Source organism: Bufo bufo, chromosome 5 (genome assembly GCF_905171765.1).
Source record: "Bufo bufo chromosome 5, aBufBuf1.1, whole genome shotgun sequence".
NCBI classification, from domain to species: Eukaryota; Metazoa; Chordata; class Amphibia; order Anura; family Bufonidae; genus Bufo; species Bufo bufo.
In genome coordinates, this window is record NC_053393.1 from 77404859 (window position 1) to 77421797 (window position 16939).

Consider the following 16939-nt stretch of genomic DNA (forward strand, 5'->3'; position numbering starts at 1 on the left):
CGTCCTGTGACAGTACCCCCCTTCCACGGGGGGCCTCAGGACCCCAGGACTCGGGAGTGGTTTCTCCGGATGTTCCCGGTGGAACTTTCTAACCAAAGAGGAGGCATGCATCCGATGCGCTGGCACCCAGGACCTCTCCTCAGGTCCAAAACCCCTCCAATGCACTAAGTACTGCAAGGAGTTTCGAACCTTCCTGACAACAAGGACCTTAGATATAACAAACTCGTCATGGCCTTCTACTTCCACGGGAGAGGGAGGACCTTGTGAAGGAACCACAGGTGAAATGTACCTCTTTAACAGTGACTTATGAAACACATTGTGGATGCGGAGGGAGTCGGGCAATTTCAGTCTAAAAGACACTGGATTGAGAATCTTGGTAACCTCGTAAGGTCCTACAAAACGGGGCACAAACTTCCCGACAAACCCTTTCAGAGACAAATATTTGGTGGATAACCACACCTTATCACCGATCACGAAGTCAACCCCCTTGGAGCGCTTCCTATTGGCTTGAACTTTTTGAGCCTCCTGGGTCTTCTCCAGGTTCGATTGAACCTGGGCCCAGACTGTGCACAGGTCTGATGTGAAGCTATCGGCCTCCGGGTTGAGAGAGGACACAGAAACATTTGAGCTAAAACGAGGGTGATAACCCAGGTTACAGAAAAAAGGGGACACTCCCGTGGAGGAATTTACCCGATTATTGATGGCGAACTCCGCCAACGGAAGATATCCCACCCAGCGATGCTGATTATCGGACACATAACATCTGAGAAACTGTTCGACTGCCTGGTTTAACCTTTCCGTCTGCCCGTTGGTCTCGGGATGGAAGGCTGACGAAAAGGATAAAGAAATCTTACACCTTTGACAGAAAGCTCTCCAAAACTTGGGAAACACCCCTGTCAGAAACCACATTCTCAGGAACACCATGCAGTCGTACAATGTGGAGATATGAGACCGTGGCCTGCAGGGAATGGGTAGAGGTCGAAGTTCCCCAGCAGGGCGAGTTTTAGGAGACTTGGACCTCGCACATACCTCACAAGCGGACACATAGGAATGGACATCTCTGGACAAGGTGGGCCACCAGAAAGATCTAGACACCAGCTCCATGGTAGCATTGATACCGGGATGGCCGCAAAGAACAGAGTCGTGACACTCACCTAAGAGTCGAAGACGGAAGTGCCCAGGGACAAACAACTTATCTGAGGGGGTTCGTGCAGGTGCGAGATGCTGTGCAGAAATATTTTCGGAAGAGAGGTCAGCAGAAACCGAAGCCACAATGATATCAGCCGGCAGGATGGGTTCAGGAGGGGTGTCAGGAGGCTGGAAAGTACAAAAACTTCGGGACAAGGCGTCTGCCTTGATGTTCTTACTTCCTGGCCTGAAAGTAATGGAAAAGTTAAAATGAGTGAAGAACAGGGCCCATCTAGCTTGCCTAGGATTAAGGCATTTGGCAGTTTCAAGAAACACTAGGTTTTTATGGTCAGTAAGAACCGTAACACGGTGTTTGGCCCCCTCTAAAAAATTTCTCCATTCCTCGGACGCCCATTTGATAGCCAGTAGTTCCCGGTTTCCTATGTCATAATTCCTCTCGGAGGGAGAGAATTTACGGGAAAAGAGCGCACGGGGTCTTAAATTGGTGAAATTAGAAAACCCCTGGGAAAGGATGGCCCCCACCCCATCCTCCGATGCGTCAACCTCAACAACGAATAGTACCCCTGGATCTGGCTGAATCAAGACTGGAGCATTCTGAAAACACATCTTAAGGGATTCGAAGGCCTTGAGAGCCTCAGGTGGCCAGTTGACAAGGTCCGCTCCCTTCTTAGTTAAATCGGTCAAGGGCTTGGCGATAACAGAAAAATGTTAAATACATTTTCGATAGTAATTGGAGAACCACAAAAAGCGTTGTAATGCTTTAAGGGAGGATGGTCTCACCCAGTCTTGAATAGCCTGAACCTTCTTAGGATCCATTTTAAATGAGTGTGGAGTAAGGATATACCCTAAATACAAAATTTTATGTACTCCAAACACGCATTTTTCAAGTTTGACCGACATTTGATTCTCTCTGAGGATACCAAGCACTTGTTTAAGATGGGAGACATGGGATCTCCAATCCAGAGAGAAAATCAAGATATCGTCAAGGTAAACAATAACGAATCTACCAATAAGCTCCCTGAAAATATCATTCATGAAGTTTTGGAAAACTGCCGGGGCGTTGCTAAGGCCGAAAGGCATGACTAAATAAGTGCCCCTCTGAGGTGTTGAAGGCAGTTTTCCATTCATCTCCCTCTTTAATGCGTATAAGATTATAAGCCCCTTTCAAGTCAAGCTTGGAAAACCAGGAAGCCCCCAAAACCTGGTTGAACAAGTCAAGTATCAACGGGATAGAATACTGATTACTAATGGTGATCTTGTTCAATTTTCTGTAATCGATACAGGGCCTGAGACCACCATCTTTCTTTTTGACAAAAAAGAACCCTGCACCCATGGGGAAGGTGGAAGGCCTAATATGTCCTTTTTCTAAACTCTCCTTTAAATATTCCTTCATGGCGTTTCATTCGGGGCCAGAAAGGTTGTAAATACGCCCCTTGGGGAACTTAGACCCAGCCTCTAATGCAATGGTGCAGTCATAGGGTCTATGAGGAGGGAGAGTCTCCAATTCGGATGAGAAGACATCTCGGAACTCTTCTAAATAAGGAGGAATTGACATTACATCAGAAGAAACCCCTGCCTGGACAAGGGTTAGACAGGAGCTACAATTGGGACCCCACCTTTCTAACTCTCCCGTGGTCCAGTTAATGACCGGGTTGTGGAGCTGCAACCAGGGCATCCCTAACACCATCGCCACAGGCTAATTCGCGAGAACAAACAACGAACACCTTTCTGAATGACATACCCCGACAGACAAGGTTAATTCGGGAGTGCATAATTTGACAGTTCCTCCCAACAAGGGAGTGAAGTCAATAGCCACAATACGGATGGGAGTGGGCAGATTCAAAACCGGAATTCCCACCTGACCCGCGAACCTGAGATCAATAAAACTAAAGGCAGAAACGGAATCAATAAAAGCTCTACCTTATCCCCTGACAGTACTAAAGGTAACAGAAATAGGTAATAACAACTTCTTTCTTACCACCTCTGGGAGTACCTTGCTTTTGGATCCCTCAAACTTGGGTGGTCTTCCTGAGGGAGGGATCTTTGCTCATTGACGAAACCAGTGTTCCGAGTCGCCACAGTAGAAACAGGCACCCTGTAGTAGGCTTGTCCAAGTGAGACTCCTGGCTAGGTCCCACGGGTGCAGGTTCAGGTCTGGAGGGTCCCTGGGGAAAGAAAAGATGTTCCCGCTGTCTCTCCCTGACACGTCTGTCAAATCTAATGGCTAGGGTCATGGTCTCCTCTAAGGTTTCTGGACAGGGGTAACCCACAAGCATATCCTTGAGATTCTCTGCGAGGCCTGACCTGAACTGACTTTTGAGCGCCGGTTCGTTCCAGCCAGAGGGTACGCACCACTTACGGAACTAGGTACATTAGTCCTCAACTGGTCTGTCACCCTGAGTGAGGGACTTGAGATGGGACTCGGCTATAGAAGCTCTATCGGGTTCGTCGTACAGAACCCCCAGCGCCTGGAAAAATGCCTCGATGGATCGAAGACAAGGAGAGACCGGGGGCAAGGCGAACTTGGAGGAGGGAAATAACTATCCCCACCCTCTGCGGGTCGGAACCTGATGAGTGGGGACGCAAGCGAAAGTACAACTTGCAGCTCTCCTTAAAGGCCAAAAAACACTTGCGATCACCAGAAAAACGGTCAGGCAATTTCACATGAGGCTCAACCTGCGGCGCAGTCGGGGCAGTAAGTGGGAAGGTCCGAGCGGATTCCTGGGCCTGTAATCTTCCCCAAGCTTCCCCAAGACTCTGCACGTGGTCGGTAAGGCCTTGCAGAGGGTCCATAGTGAATGTAATGGCCTGTGATTTTGTCACGCCGCCCCGGAAGGAGAGAGGGAGAGCGTGCACACTAGTCTGCTACCCACGCCCCTGTCCCTGCCTACTTGCACTTACCCGCCCTAGGCGACGGAGCGCAACTGGGCGGCGATCCCTAACTTGAGTAAGTGAGGGAGGGACAGAGAAAAGCAGAGACAGGCAATGGGTGGCGTGCGGCGACAGGAGCGTACAGCAGTCGAGAAGGGTCAACAAACTAGCAAAGGTCACAACGAGAGGTCACGTCAAACTACGAGGGAGATGCAAAGACAATACCAATAACAAGCCGGAGGTCAAACCTGGAGGTCGCGTCAGAGTACAAGGGAGAAGCAGGAGCGTGGTCAAATAACTAGCCGTCGGTCAAATTCAAGAGCAATGGAGCAGAGTATCAAGAGCATATACAGGGAGTGCCGAATTATTAGGCAAATGAGTATTTTGACCACATCATCCTCTTTATGTATGTTGTCTTACTCCAAGCTGTATAGGCTCGAAAGCCTACTACCAATTAAGCATATTAGGTGATGTGCATCTCTGTAATGAGAAGGGGTGTGGTCTAATGACTTCAACACCCTATATCAGGTGTGCATAATTATTAGGCAACTTCCTTTCCTTTGGCAAAATAGGTCAAAAGAAGGACTTGACAGGCTCAGAAAAGTCAAAAATAGTGAGAGGGATGCAGCACTCTTAAAATTGCAAAGCTTCTAAAGCGTGATCATCGAACAATCAAGCGTTTCATTCAAAATAGTCAACAGGGTCGCAAGAAGCGTGTGGAAAAACCAAGGCGCAAAATAACTGCCCATGAACTGAGAAAAGTCAAGCGTGCAGCTGCCAAGATGCCACTTGCCACCAGTTTGGCCATATTTCAGAGCTGCAACATCACTGGAGTGCCCAAAAGCACAAGGTGTGCAATACTCAGAGACATGGCCAAGGTAAGAAAGGCTGAAAGACGACCACCACTGAACAAGACACACAAGCTAAAACGTCAAGACTGGGCCAAGAAATATCTCAAGACTGATTTTTCTAAGGTTTTATGGAGTGAGTCTTGATGGGCCAGATGGATCGGCCCGTGGCTGGATTGGTAAAGGGCAGAGAGCTCCAGTCCGACTCAGACGCCAGCAAGGTGGAGGTGGAGTACTGGTTTGGGCTGGTATCATCAAAGATGAGCTTGTGGGGCCTTTTCGGGTTGAGGATGGAGTCAAGCTCAACTCCCAGTCCTACTGCCAGTTTCTGGAAGACACCTTCTTCAAGCAGTGGTACAGGAAGAAGTCTGCATCCTTCAAGAAAAACATGATTTTCATGCAGGACAATGCTCCATCACACGCGTCCAAGTACTCCACAGCGTGGCTGGCAAGAAAGGGTATAAACGAAGAAAATCTAATGACATGGCCTCCTTGTTCACCTGATCTGAACCCCATTGAGAACCTGTGGTCCATCATCAAATGTGAGATTTACAAGGAGGGAAAACAGTACACTTCTCTGAACAGTGTCTGGGAGGCTGTGGTTGCTGCTGCACGCAATGTTGATGGTGAACAGATCAAAACACTGACAGAATCCATGGATGGCAGGCTTTTGAGTGTCCTTGCAAAGAAAGGTGGCTATATTGGTCACTGATTTGTTTTTGTTTTGTTTTTGAATGTCAGAAATGTATATTTGTGAATGTTGAGATGTTATATTGGTTTCACTGGTAAAAATAAATAATTGAAATGGGTATATATTTGTTTTTTGTTAAGTTGCCTAATAATTATGCACAGTAATAGTCACCTGCACACACAGATATCCCCCTAAAATAGCTAAAACTAAAAACAAACTAAAAACTACTTCCAAAAATATTCAGCTTTAAAATTAATGAGTTTTTTGGGTTCATTGAGAACATGGTTGTTGTTCAATAATAAAATTAATCCTCAAAAATACAACTTGCCTAATAATTCTGCACTCCCTGTATAAACAATATCACAGGCAACCTGTGGCCAGCAGGTTGCCTGCTTATATACTGAAGGGCTAAGGTCATGTGACATGGCCAGCGCCACATGACCTGACCCAGGACTGATAGCTGAGTGCCGAGTGTCCAGCTCGGCGCTCAGCCCACACAGGTATCCCGGCAACAGAGGATGCCGGCCGCACATAGAAGGAGCATGCGGCTGGGCGCGCTCCGCCCTCCGTTGCCATGGCAGCAGAGACGCCGAGCAGCTCCCCGCTCTGCGCGGAGGGCGCCTCCTGCAGCTGCCGGAGAGGAACAGGATGCCGGCGGCGCAAGGGGAAGGAAGCGCGTCGCCGGCGTCCTGTGACAGAAACGTCTAATTTATTTGTCATAAATTAGGGGCAACTCCAGCAGTCCATGCGCCAGGAGTAAAAACTACTTTAGCCCCTGACTGCAATATTTTGTTGCTAAGGCTGGGTTTACATCACGTTTTGCCCATCCATTTAACATATACCAAAAAAAGTATGCGTTAAACTGATGCCTCAGACTGATGTCATACAGTAGCATCTATTAACCATAGAGTTCCATTGTAAAAAAAAAAAAAAAAAGTATCGGCATATGTTTTTGTTTTTTTTACCATTGTAAAAAAAAGTATGCCGTTTTTGTACTGGACTTTGCAGGACACAAGAACGTGGTGTGCTGCGTTTTTGTATCCTTTTTTTTTCTAACGTATATGTCAAATGGAGCCATAAAACGTGATGTGAACCCACCCATATTTACATCTGTTTCCAGGCGTAAATGTTAGTAAATTTACTGGGGTCAAGGCCCCAGTCTGGTCCCCGTCACTCCCTCACCACTTCCATGTGGTGACCACAGCGCAAAAATGCACGAGACAGAATATTGTCACACATGCGTTAAAACAGTCGCAAAACAAGGTCTTGTGACTTTTTAACCCCTTCAGGACCCTGATATTTTTCACCCTCCTGCCCAGGCCATTTTTTGCAAATCTGACATGTGTCACTTTATGTGGTGATACCTTTAAAACGCTTTTACTTATCCAAGCCATTCTGAGATTATTTTCTCATAACATATTGTACAGTCGTGGCCAAAAGTTTTGAGAATGACACAAATATTAGTTTTCACAAAGTTTGCTGCTAAACTGCTTTTAGATCTTTGTTTCTGTGATGTAGTGAAATATAATTACACGCACTTCATACGTTTCAAAGGCTTTTATCGACAATTACATGACATTTATGCAAAGAGTCAGTATTTGCAGTGTTGGCCCTTCTTTTTCAGGACCTCTGCAATTCGACTGGGCATGCTCTCAATCAACTTCTGGGCCAATTCCTGACTGATAGCAACCCATTCTTTCATAATCACTTCTTGGAGTTTGTCAGAATTAGTGGGTTTTTGTTTGTCCACCCGCCTCTTGAGGATTGACCACAAGTTCTCAATGGGATTAAGATCTGGGGAGTTTCCAGGCCATGGACCCAAAATGTCAACGTTTTGGTCCCCGAGCCAATTAGTTATCACTTTTGTCTTATGGCACGGTGCTCCATCGTGCTGGAAAATGCATTGTTCTTCACCAAACTGTTGTTGGATTGTTGGAAGAAGTTGCTGTTGGAGGGTGTTTTGGTACCATTCTTTATTCTTGGCTGTGTTTTTGGGCAAAATTGTGAGTGAGCCCACTCCCTTGGATGAGAAGCAACCCCACACATGAATGGTCTCAGGATGCTTTACTGTTGGCATGACACAGGACTGATGGTAGTGCTCACCTTTTCTTCTCTGGACAAGCCTTTTTCCAGATGCCCCAAACAATCGGAAAGAGGCTTCATCAGAGAATATGACTTTGTCCCAGTCCTCAGCAGTCCATTCACCAAACTTTCTGCAGAAGATCAATCTGTCCCTGATGTTTTTTTTGGAGAGAAGTGGCTTCTTTGCTGCCCTTCTTGACACCAGGCCATCTTCTAAAAGTCTTCGCCTCACTGTGCGTGCAGATGCGCTCACACCTGCCTGCTGCCATTCCTGAGAAAGCTCTGCACTGGTGGCACTCCGATCCCGCAGCTGAATCCTCTTTAGGAGACGATCCTGGCGCTTAGTAGCCACAATATCCTTGCCTGTGAAGCCATTTTTATGCAACGCAATGATGGCTGCACGCGTTTCTTTGCAGGTCACCATGGTTAACAATGGAAGAACAATGATTTCAAGCATCACCCTCCTTTTAACATGTCAAGTCTGCCATTTTAACCCAATCAGCCTGACATAATGATCTCCAGCCTTGTGCTCGTCAACATTCTCACCTGAGTTAACAAGACGATTACTGAAATGATCTCACCAGGTCCTTTAATGACAGTAATAAAATGCAGTGGAAAGTTTTTTTTGGGATTAAGTTAATTTTCATGGCAAAGAAGGACTATGCAATTCATCTGATCACTCTTCATAACATTCTGGAGTATATGCAAATTGCTATTATAAAAACTTAAGCAGCAACTTTTCCAATTTCCAATATTTATGTAATTCTCAAAACTTTTGGCCATGACTGTACTTCATGACAGTGGTAAATTTGAGTAAAAATATTTCATTTTTATTTATAAAAAAAATGCCAAATTTATCAAAAATTTTGAAAAAAATTCACAATTTTCATAATTTCAATTTCTCTGCTTTTGAAACTGATACCTCCTAAAATACAGTCCTGATCAAAAGTTTAAGACCACTTGAAAAATGGCAAAAAATCATATTTAGCATGGCTGGATCTTAACAAGGTTCCAAGTAGAGCTTCAACATGCAACAAGAAGAAATGGGAGTGAGACAAAAGATTTTTTGAGCATTCAATTTAATGAAAACAACGAATAAACTGAAACAGGCTGTTTTTCAGCTGATCAAAAGTTTAGGACCACACCTCCCTAAAAAAAACTACCCCCCCCCCCAAAAAACAGAAATCCAACTTCCAAACATGAACTCAGTAATGAGTAGCTCCGCCGTTATTGTTTATCACTTCCAAAATTCGTTTCGGCATGCTTGATGCAAGCGTTTCCATGAGGTGAGTGGGAACATTTCTCCAAGTGGTGAAGACGGCCGCACAAAAGCCATCTACTGTCTGGAACTGTTGTCCATTTTTGTAAACTTCCCTTGCCATCCATCCCCAAAGGTTCTCAATTGGATTTAGATCAGGGGAACACGAAGGATGGGCCAAAAGAGTGATGTTATTCTCCAGGAAGAAGTCCCTTGTCCTTCGGGCATTGTGTACTGTAGCGTTGTCCTGTTGAAAAACCCAGTCGTTACCACACAGACGAGGGCCCTCAGTCATGAGGAATGTTCTCTACAACATCTGGACATAACCAGTGGCCGTTTGACGCCCCTGCACTTCCTAAAGCTCCATTGTTCCACTGAAGGAAAAAGCACCCCAGACCATTATGGCGCCCCCTCCACTGTGGCGCGTAGAAAACATCTCAGGTGGGATCTGCTTGTCATGCCAGTAACGTTGGAAACCATCAGGACCATCAAGGTTAAATTTTTTCTCATCAGAGAATAAAACTTTCTTCCACCTTTGAATGTCCCATGTTTGGTGCTCTCTTGCAAAGTCCAAATGAGCAGTTCTGTGGCGTTCAAGGAGACGAGGTCTTTGAAGACGTTTTTGTTTTTGAAGCCCTTTAGTCTCAGATGCCGTCTGATCGTTATGGGGCTGCAGTCAGCACCAGTAAGGGCCTTAATTTGGGTTGAGGATCGTCCAGTGTCTTGACGGACAGCCAATTGGATCCTCCGGCTCAGTGCTGATGAAATTTTTTTGGGTCTTCCACTTGACTTTTTTGTCCCATAATCCTCAGGATCATTTAAGAAATTCCAAATGACTGTCTTACTGCATCCCACCTCAGCAGCGATGGCGCGCTGTGAGAGACCCTGCTTATGCAGTTCAACAATCCGACCACGTTCAAAAAGGGAGAGTTTTTTTTCCTTTGCCATCACAATGTGTGACTACCTGACAGAAAATGACAATGAATCCACATCTTTGCACAGATTTGGCCTTTTAAAAGGCATGTGGTCCAAAACTTTTGATCAGCTGAAAAACAGCCTGTTTCAGTTTATTCGTTGTTTTCATTAAATTGAATGCTCAAAAAATGTTTTGTCTCACTCCCATTTCTTCTTGTTGCATGGTGAAGCTCTGCTTGGAACCTTGTTAAGATCCAGCCATGCTAAATAGGATTTTTTTGCCATTTTTTAAGTGGTCTTAAACTTTTGATCAGGACTGTAATTACTTTACATTTCCCATATGTCTACTTCATGTTTGGATCATTTTGTAAATGACATTTTCTTTTTTTTGGGACGTTAGAAGGCTTAGGGTACTTTCACACTAGCGTTGTTTGAATCCGGCGGGCAATTCCGTCGCTGGAACTGCCCGCCGGATCCGGAAAAACGTGTGAAAACGGATTACATTTGAATCCTGATCAGGATTCTGATCACAATGAAAAAATGCATTGGAAAAAACGGATCCGACATTTGTGGACTTTAACTTTTTTTTGCACATTTTTGGGGTTTAACATGCAAAAGCCGGATACGATTTGACGGAACACACGGCGCCGGATCCGGCATTAACGCAAGTCATTGGGAAAGTGTTCAGTCAAAGTGTTCCGGATTTTTGGCCGGAGGTAAAAATACAGCATGCTACGGTTTTCTGAAAAGCCTGATCAGTAAAAAAGACTGAACTGGATGCATCCTGATGCATCCTGAACGGATTGCTCTCTATTCAGAATGCATTGGGATAAAACTGATCAGTTCTTTTCCGGGTTTGAGCCCCTAGGACGGAACTCAGCGGCGGAAAAGAAAAACGCAAGTGTGAAAGTACCCTTAGAAGTTTAGAAACAAATCTTAAAATTTTTAAGAAAATTTCCAAAACCCAATTTTTAAGGACCATTTCAGGTCTGAAGTCACTGTGTGAGGCTTACATAATACAAACCACACGGAAATGGACCCATTTTGGAAACTACACCCTTAAGCTACTCAAAACTGATTTTACACCCTTTAGGTGTTTCACAAGAATTAAAGGAAAATGTAGATTAAAATTTCAGAATTTCACTTTTTTGGCCGATCTTTCATTTAATAAAAAAATTTCCGCTAACAAAGCAAGGGTTAACAGCCAAACAAAACTCAATATTTATTACCCTGATTCTGTAGTTTACAGAAACACCCCATATGTGGTCGTAAACTGCTGTACGGGCACATGGCAGGGCACAGAAGGAAAGGAACGCCATATGGTTTTTGGAGGGCAGATTTCACTGGGATAATTTTAAGTTGCCATATCACATTTGAAGACCACCGGATGCACCCCTAGAGTACAAACTCCAAAAAAGTTACCCCATTTTGGAAATTATGGGATAAGGTGGCAGTTTTGTTGGTACTATTTTAGGGTTGCTCTATATTACACTTTTTGGAAAGGCAGGGCACTGTTTTTATTTTTAGTTTTTTACAATGTTCATCTGACAGGTTATATCATGTGCTATTTTTATATAGCAGGTTGTTATGGACGCTACAATACGAAATATGACAACTTTTTGGGGTTGTTTGTTTCAGTTTCACATAATAAAGCATTTTTGAAAAAAATGATTTTTTTTAGTGTCTCCATATTCTGAAAGCCATATTTTTTTTTTATTTCTTTGGTTGACTGTCTTATGTAGGGTATCATTTTTTGCGGGATGAGATGACGGTTTGATTGGTATGATTTTAGGGTGTATATGACTTTTTGATCGCTTGGTATTACACTTTTTGTGATGTACGGTGACAAAAAAGTGGCTTTTTTTACACAGTTTTTTTTTTTTTTACGGTGTTCACATGAGGGGTTAGTTCATGTGATATTTTTTATACAGAAGGTTGTTAAGGACACGGCAATACCGAATATGTATACTTTTTTTTATTTATTTAAGTTTTACACAATAAAATCATTTTTGAAACAAAAAAGAAATCATGTTTTAGTGTCTCCATTTCTGAGAGCCATAGTTTTTTAATTTTTTGCCCGATTGTTTTATGTAGGGGCTACTTTTTTTGTGGAATGATGTGACGGTTTGATTGGTACTATTTTGGAGGACATACACCTTTTTGATCGATTGGTGTTGCACTCTTTGTGATATAAGGTGTGATGTAAATGATTGTTTTAGCACAGTTTTAATTTTATTTTTTCTACGGCGTTCAGGTGAGGGGGTGGATCATATGATCTTTTTGTATAGCCGGTAGTCACAGATGTGGCAATACCCAATACGTCTGTTTTTCTTTTTTTTTTCAATTTTTTTTTTTTCAATTTTATGTGTTTTGTTTTGGGGAAAAATTATTATTTTTTTTTTACTTGAAACTTTAGTTTTTATTATTATGAAAAACACTTTTTTTACTATTTATTTTTGTCTCACAGGCTTCTTTAGAAGGCAAGCCCCGATGCCTATGGAAGGCATCGGGCTTGCCTTCTCTGCCATCGGGTACCCGCCACTGCAGTGCGGGGACCCGATGGGATAGCGGAGGGTACCCATATTCTCTGCGAACCCTCTGCATGCCGCGGTCAGCTTTGACCGCGGCATACAAGGGGTTAATATGCCGGCATCAGTGTTTTCACTGATGTCGGTGTATGCAGCAGCAGCAGCCCAGCTGTCAGTGACTGCTGTGTCCGTGCCGCTGATCGGGTTAGTGCAGCTCTTGTACCCGCCAGATCAGCCCGCCGTACATGTACGGCGCTGGTCCTTAAGTCACGTCCACCAACACTGTAGATGTACGGCGGAGGTCCTTAAAGGGAACCTGTCACCATGTTCTGACATATAAAACCGAATGTACCTTAATACTTGTTTAATACTTGTTTACCCTGATAGTTCCCAGCGATCGATCCATAATCTTCTCAGGACTAACCTGTTCTATTTTATCGCCCTATAAAGCTTTCCCGCTGTTATACTCATTTGCATAAACAATTCTTCCCCTCACACCATCATTTCCCTCCCCCTAGAATTTTATTGACAGCCAATTTCTGCCCTCACTGCTTGTAATCTTGTCCGAAATCGCGCACTTGCGCACTTGCCCTTTCCTTTGCACTTCCCACTTAGTTCTGCCCGAAATGAATATTGCGCATGCGTGAGATTTTATCCAATGGGGGCGTTTCTTAGGCGGAGATGAGGAGCTTGACTCCGAGAAAATATGACTCTTCTCAGGTCAAGCATGTAAGATATGACTCTTTTATGCTAATTAGCATAAAGGCAGGAAAGAGTTATAGGGCGATAAAATAGGACAGGTTAGTCCTGAGAAGATTATTGATCGATCGCTGGGAACTATCAGGGTAAACAAGTATTAAGGTACATTCAGTTTTATATGTCAGAACACGGTGACAGGCTCCCTTTAAGGTGTCAATGCCAAAAACTGATAGTAAATGATCCCTTAGCTGTAGCTCCAGCCAAATGCCTAGTTCACACTTCAGTGATTTGGTCTGTGATTTCCATCAGTGATTTTGAGCCAAAACAAGAAGTGGAGGCTACACAAAGATAAGGTACAAGGGAAAGATCTCCACCTGTTATGGAAATCACTGTCAAACACTGACTAAGGCTTTTTTGTGGATAGGATGGGGACCCATTATTTCCAATGGGTCCGCAAAAAATGCAGACAACACACTGTATGCTGTCCTCATCCGTAGGTCCGTTCCATAGCCCCGCAAAAAATATAGAGCATGTCCTATTCTTGTCCATTTTGAGGAAAAGGATAGACATTGTTATAATTGAACTGCAAAAAAAGATTTTTATGTCACACGGATGTCATCTGTGTTTTGCCAAAATATATATGGTCGTGGACATGAGCCCTTAGGCCCCTTGCAGACAAACGTCGCAGATTAGGTCCGGATGTGTTGCGGGTGAAGGTTTACAAACAACATCTCTTAGTAACCATCAGTGAAAAACGCTTTGCACCCACACCTGCTTCCGGAGGCGTTTTTCACTGAAGCCCCATTCACTTCTATGGGGCCAGGGCTGCGTTAAAAACGCAGAGTATAGAACATGCTGCATTTTTCACGCAACACAGAACTGATGCGTGAAAAAAAAACGCTCATGTACACAGACCCACTGAAATGAATGGGTCAGGATTCAGTGCGGGTGCTATGCGTTCACGTCACGCATTGCACCCACGCAGGAAAACTCGCTTGTGTGAAAGGGGCCTTACACTTTATGTCTGTGGAGGCTCCAATCCTGTTTTTGGTTCACAATCACTGATGGAAATCACTGACCAATCACTGACTAAACACTGTGTGAAAGGGGCTTTAGGCCTAGTTCACACTTTAGTGATTTGGTCAGTGTTTGATCAGGGATTTCCATCAGTGATTGTAAACCAAAACCAGGAATGGGTCAAAAACATAGAAAATGGGGGAGGGGGGGACAGGGCATGGCTATCCGCGGACCTGAATGGCCGCACACTAGAAGAATTCCAGCAATACCTCAGGTTTAAATCAGCTTATCCCCTTAATTCCACCCCGATTCCTGGATTATTATTATTTTATTGGAGACACCCCATATGATGACCAGGGTGAAAAGGGCGCACAAAGCGCAAGGCAGACTGGACTTTTACTTTGAAAAAGACCGAGATCATAATGGGAGTGGGGCCCTCACACCTCCACTCCCAGTCACCATCTCAGATTCCTTCGCCTCTATTCAGGCCTCCGGTGAGCCAGTGTCCGGCTCCCTCATTAAAAGCCTTTTATTAGCTTTCAGCCATTCCCTACATCAGGACATTGCTAAGCTATATACCCCTCTCCAAGCTAAGTCCATAATATATCAGGCAGCGTTAACCACATGGAACATAAAATGGGAGAATTTGCGAACTCTCATAATCAGCTTATTGATTCCCACTATGACTTAACAGAAAAGGTCGAGTCACTGAGGGCCAAAGTTACTGATTTGTAGGACCGGTCACGGAGAAATAATATAAAATGTAGGGGTATTGCGGAAGAGGTTCCTTCATCAGAACTTTCATCATTTATTCAATCTCTCCTAAGGCAGATCCTACCACACTGTGACCCTCGGGACATCGTGATTGATCGTGCACACCGTGTGGCGAGGCCCAAGCACATTCCAGATTCAATGCCCAGAGATGTGTTAGCACGTGTTCACTTTTTCCACATTAAAGAAAAAGCCATGGCGGCTGCCAGATCTCAGAAGGAACTGCCGACTCCATACCAAGTCAAGCTGTATGCAGATCTCTCAGGCACTACTCTCCGCCTGAGGAAACAACTATTACCTATTACTTCTGCTTTGAGAGAGAACAACATTTCTTATTGTTGGGGGATTCCCTGTGAAGCTACAGATAAACCTTAATGGAAAATTTCACAGCGCTTCCTCTATCACAGAAGTAATACGCCTGCTACAAGAATTAAAAATATCCAATATACATGCACCACATAAGCACCAATTGTCCTTCTACAACAAACTAATGAACATGGTTGACAAACATAAAAAGGGACACTTAGTGGTCTGTGGAGACTTCAACGTGGTACATGACTTTCATTGGGATACCACTTCCCCTTCTACAAACCAGATTCCAAAAAAGTTGGGACACTATACAAATCGTGAATAAAAACTGAATGCAATGATGTGGAGGTGACAACTTCTAATATTTTATTCAGAATAGAACATAAATCACGGAACAAAAGTTTAAACTGAGAAAATGTACCATTTTAAGGGAAAAATATGTTGAATCAGAATTTCATGGTGTCAACAAATCCCCAAAAAGTTGGGACAAGGCCATTTTCACCACTGTGTGGCATCTCCCCTTCTTCTTACAACACTCAACAGACGTCTGGGGACCGAGGAGACCAGTTTCTCAAGTTTAGAAATAGGAATGCTCTCCCATTCTTGTCTAATACAGGCCTCTAACTGTTCAATCGTCTTGGGCCTTCTTTGTTGCACCTTCCTCTTTATGATCCGCCAAATGTTCTCTATAGGTGAAAGATCTGGACTGCAGACTGGCCATTTCAGTACCCGGACCCTTCTCCTACGCAGCTATGATGTTGTGATTGATGCAGAATGTGGTCTGGCATTATCTTGTTGAAAAATGCAGGGTCTTCCCTGAAAGAGATGACGTCTGGATGGGAGCATATGTTGTTCTAGAACCTGAATATATTTTTCTTCATTGATGGTGCCTTTCCAGACATGCAAGCTGCCCATGCCACACGCACTCATGCAACCCCATACCATCAGAGATGCAGGCTTCTGAACTGAGCGTTGATAACAACTTGGGTTGTCCTTGTCCTCTTTGGTCCGGATGACATGGCGTCCCAGATTTCCAAAAAGAACTTCGAATCGTGACTCGTCTGACCACAGAACAGTCTTCCATTTTGCCACACTCCATTTTAAATGATCCCTGGCCCAGTGAAAACGCCTGAGCTTGTGGATCTTGCTTAGAAATGGCTTCTTCTTTGCACTGTAGAGTTTCAGCTGGCAACGGCGGATGGCACGGTGGATTGTGTTCACTGACAATGGTTTCTGGAAGTATTCCTGAGCCCATTCTGTGATTTCCTTTACAGTAGCATTCCTGTTTGTGGTGCAGTGTCGTTTAAGGGCCCGGAGATCACGGGCATCCAGTAGGGTTTTACGGCCTTGACCCTTACGCACAGAGATTGTTCCAAATTCTCTGAATCTTCGGATGATGTTATGCACAGTTGATGATGATAGATGCAAAGTCTTTGCAATTTTTCGCTGGGTAACACCTTTCTGATATTGCTCCACTATCTTTCTGCACAACATTGTGGGAATTGGTGATCCTCTACCCATCTTGGCTTCTGAGAGACACTGCCACACTGAGAAGCTCTTTTTATACCCAATCATGTTGCCAATTGACCTAATTAGGGTTATTTGGTCTTCCAGCTCTTCGTTATGCTCAAATTTACTTTTTCCAGCCTCTTATTGCTACTTGTCCCAACTTTTTTGGGATTTGTTGACACCGTGAAATTTTGAATCAACGTATTTTTCCTTTAAAATCATACATTTACTCGGATTAAACGTTTGATCTGTCATCTACTTCTATTACAAATAAAATATTGACATTTGCCAT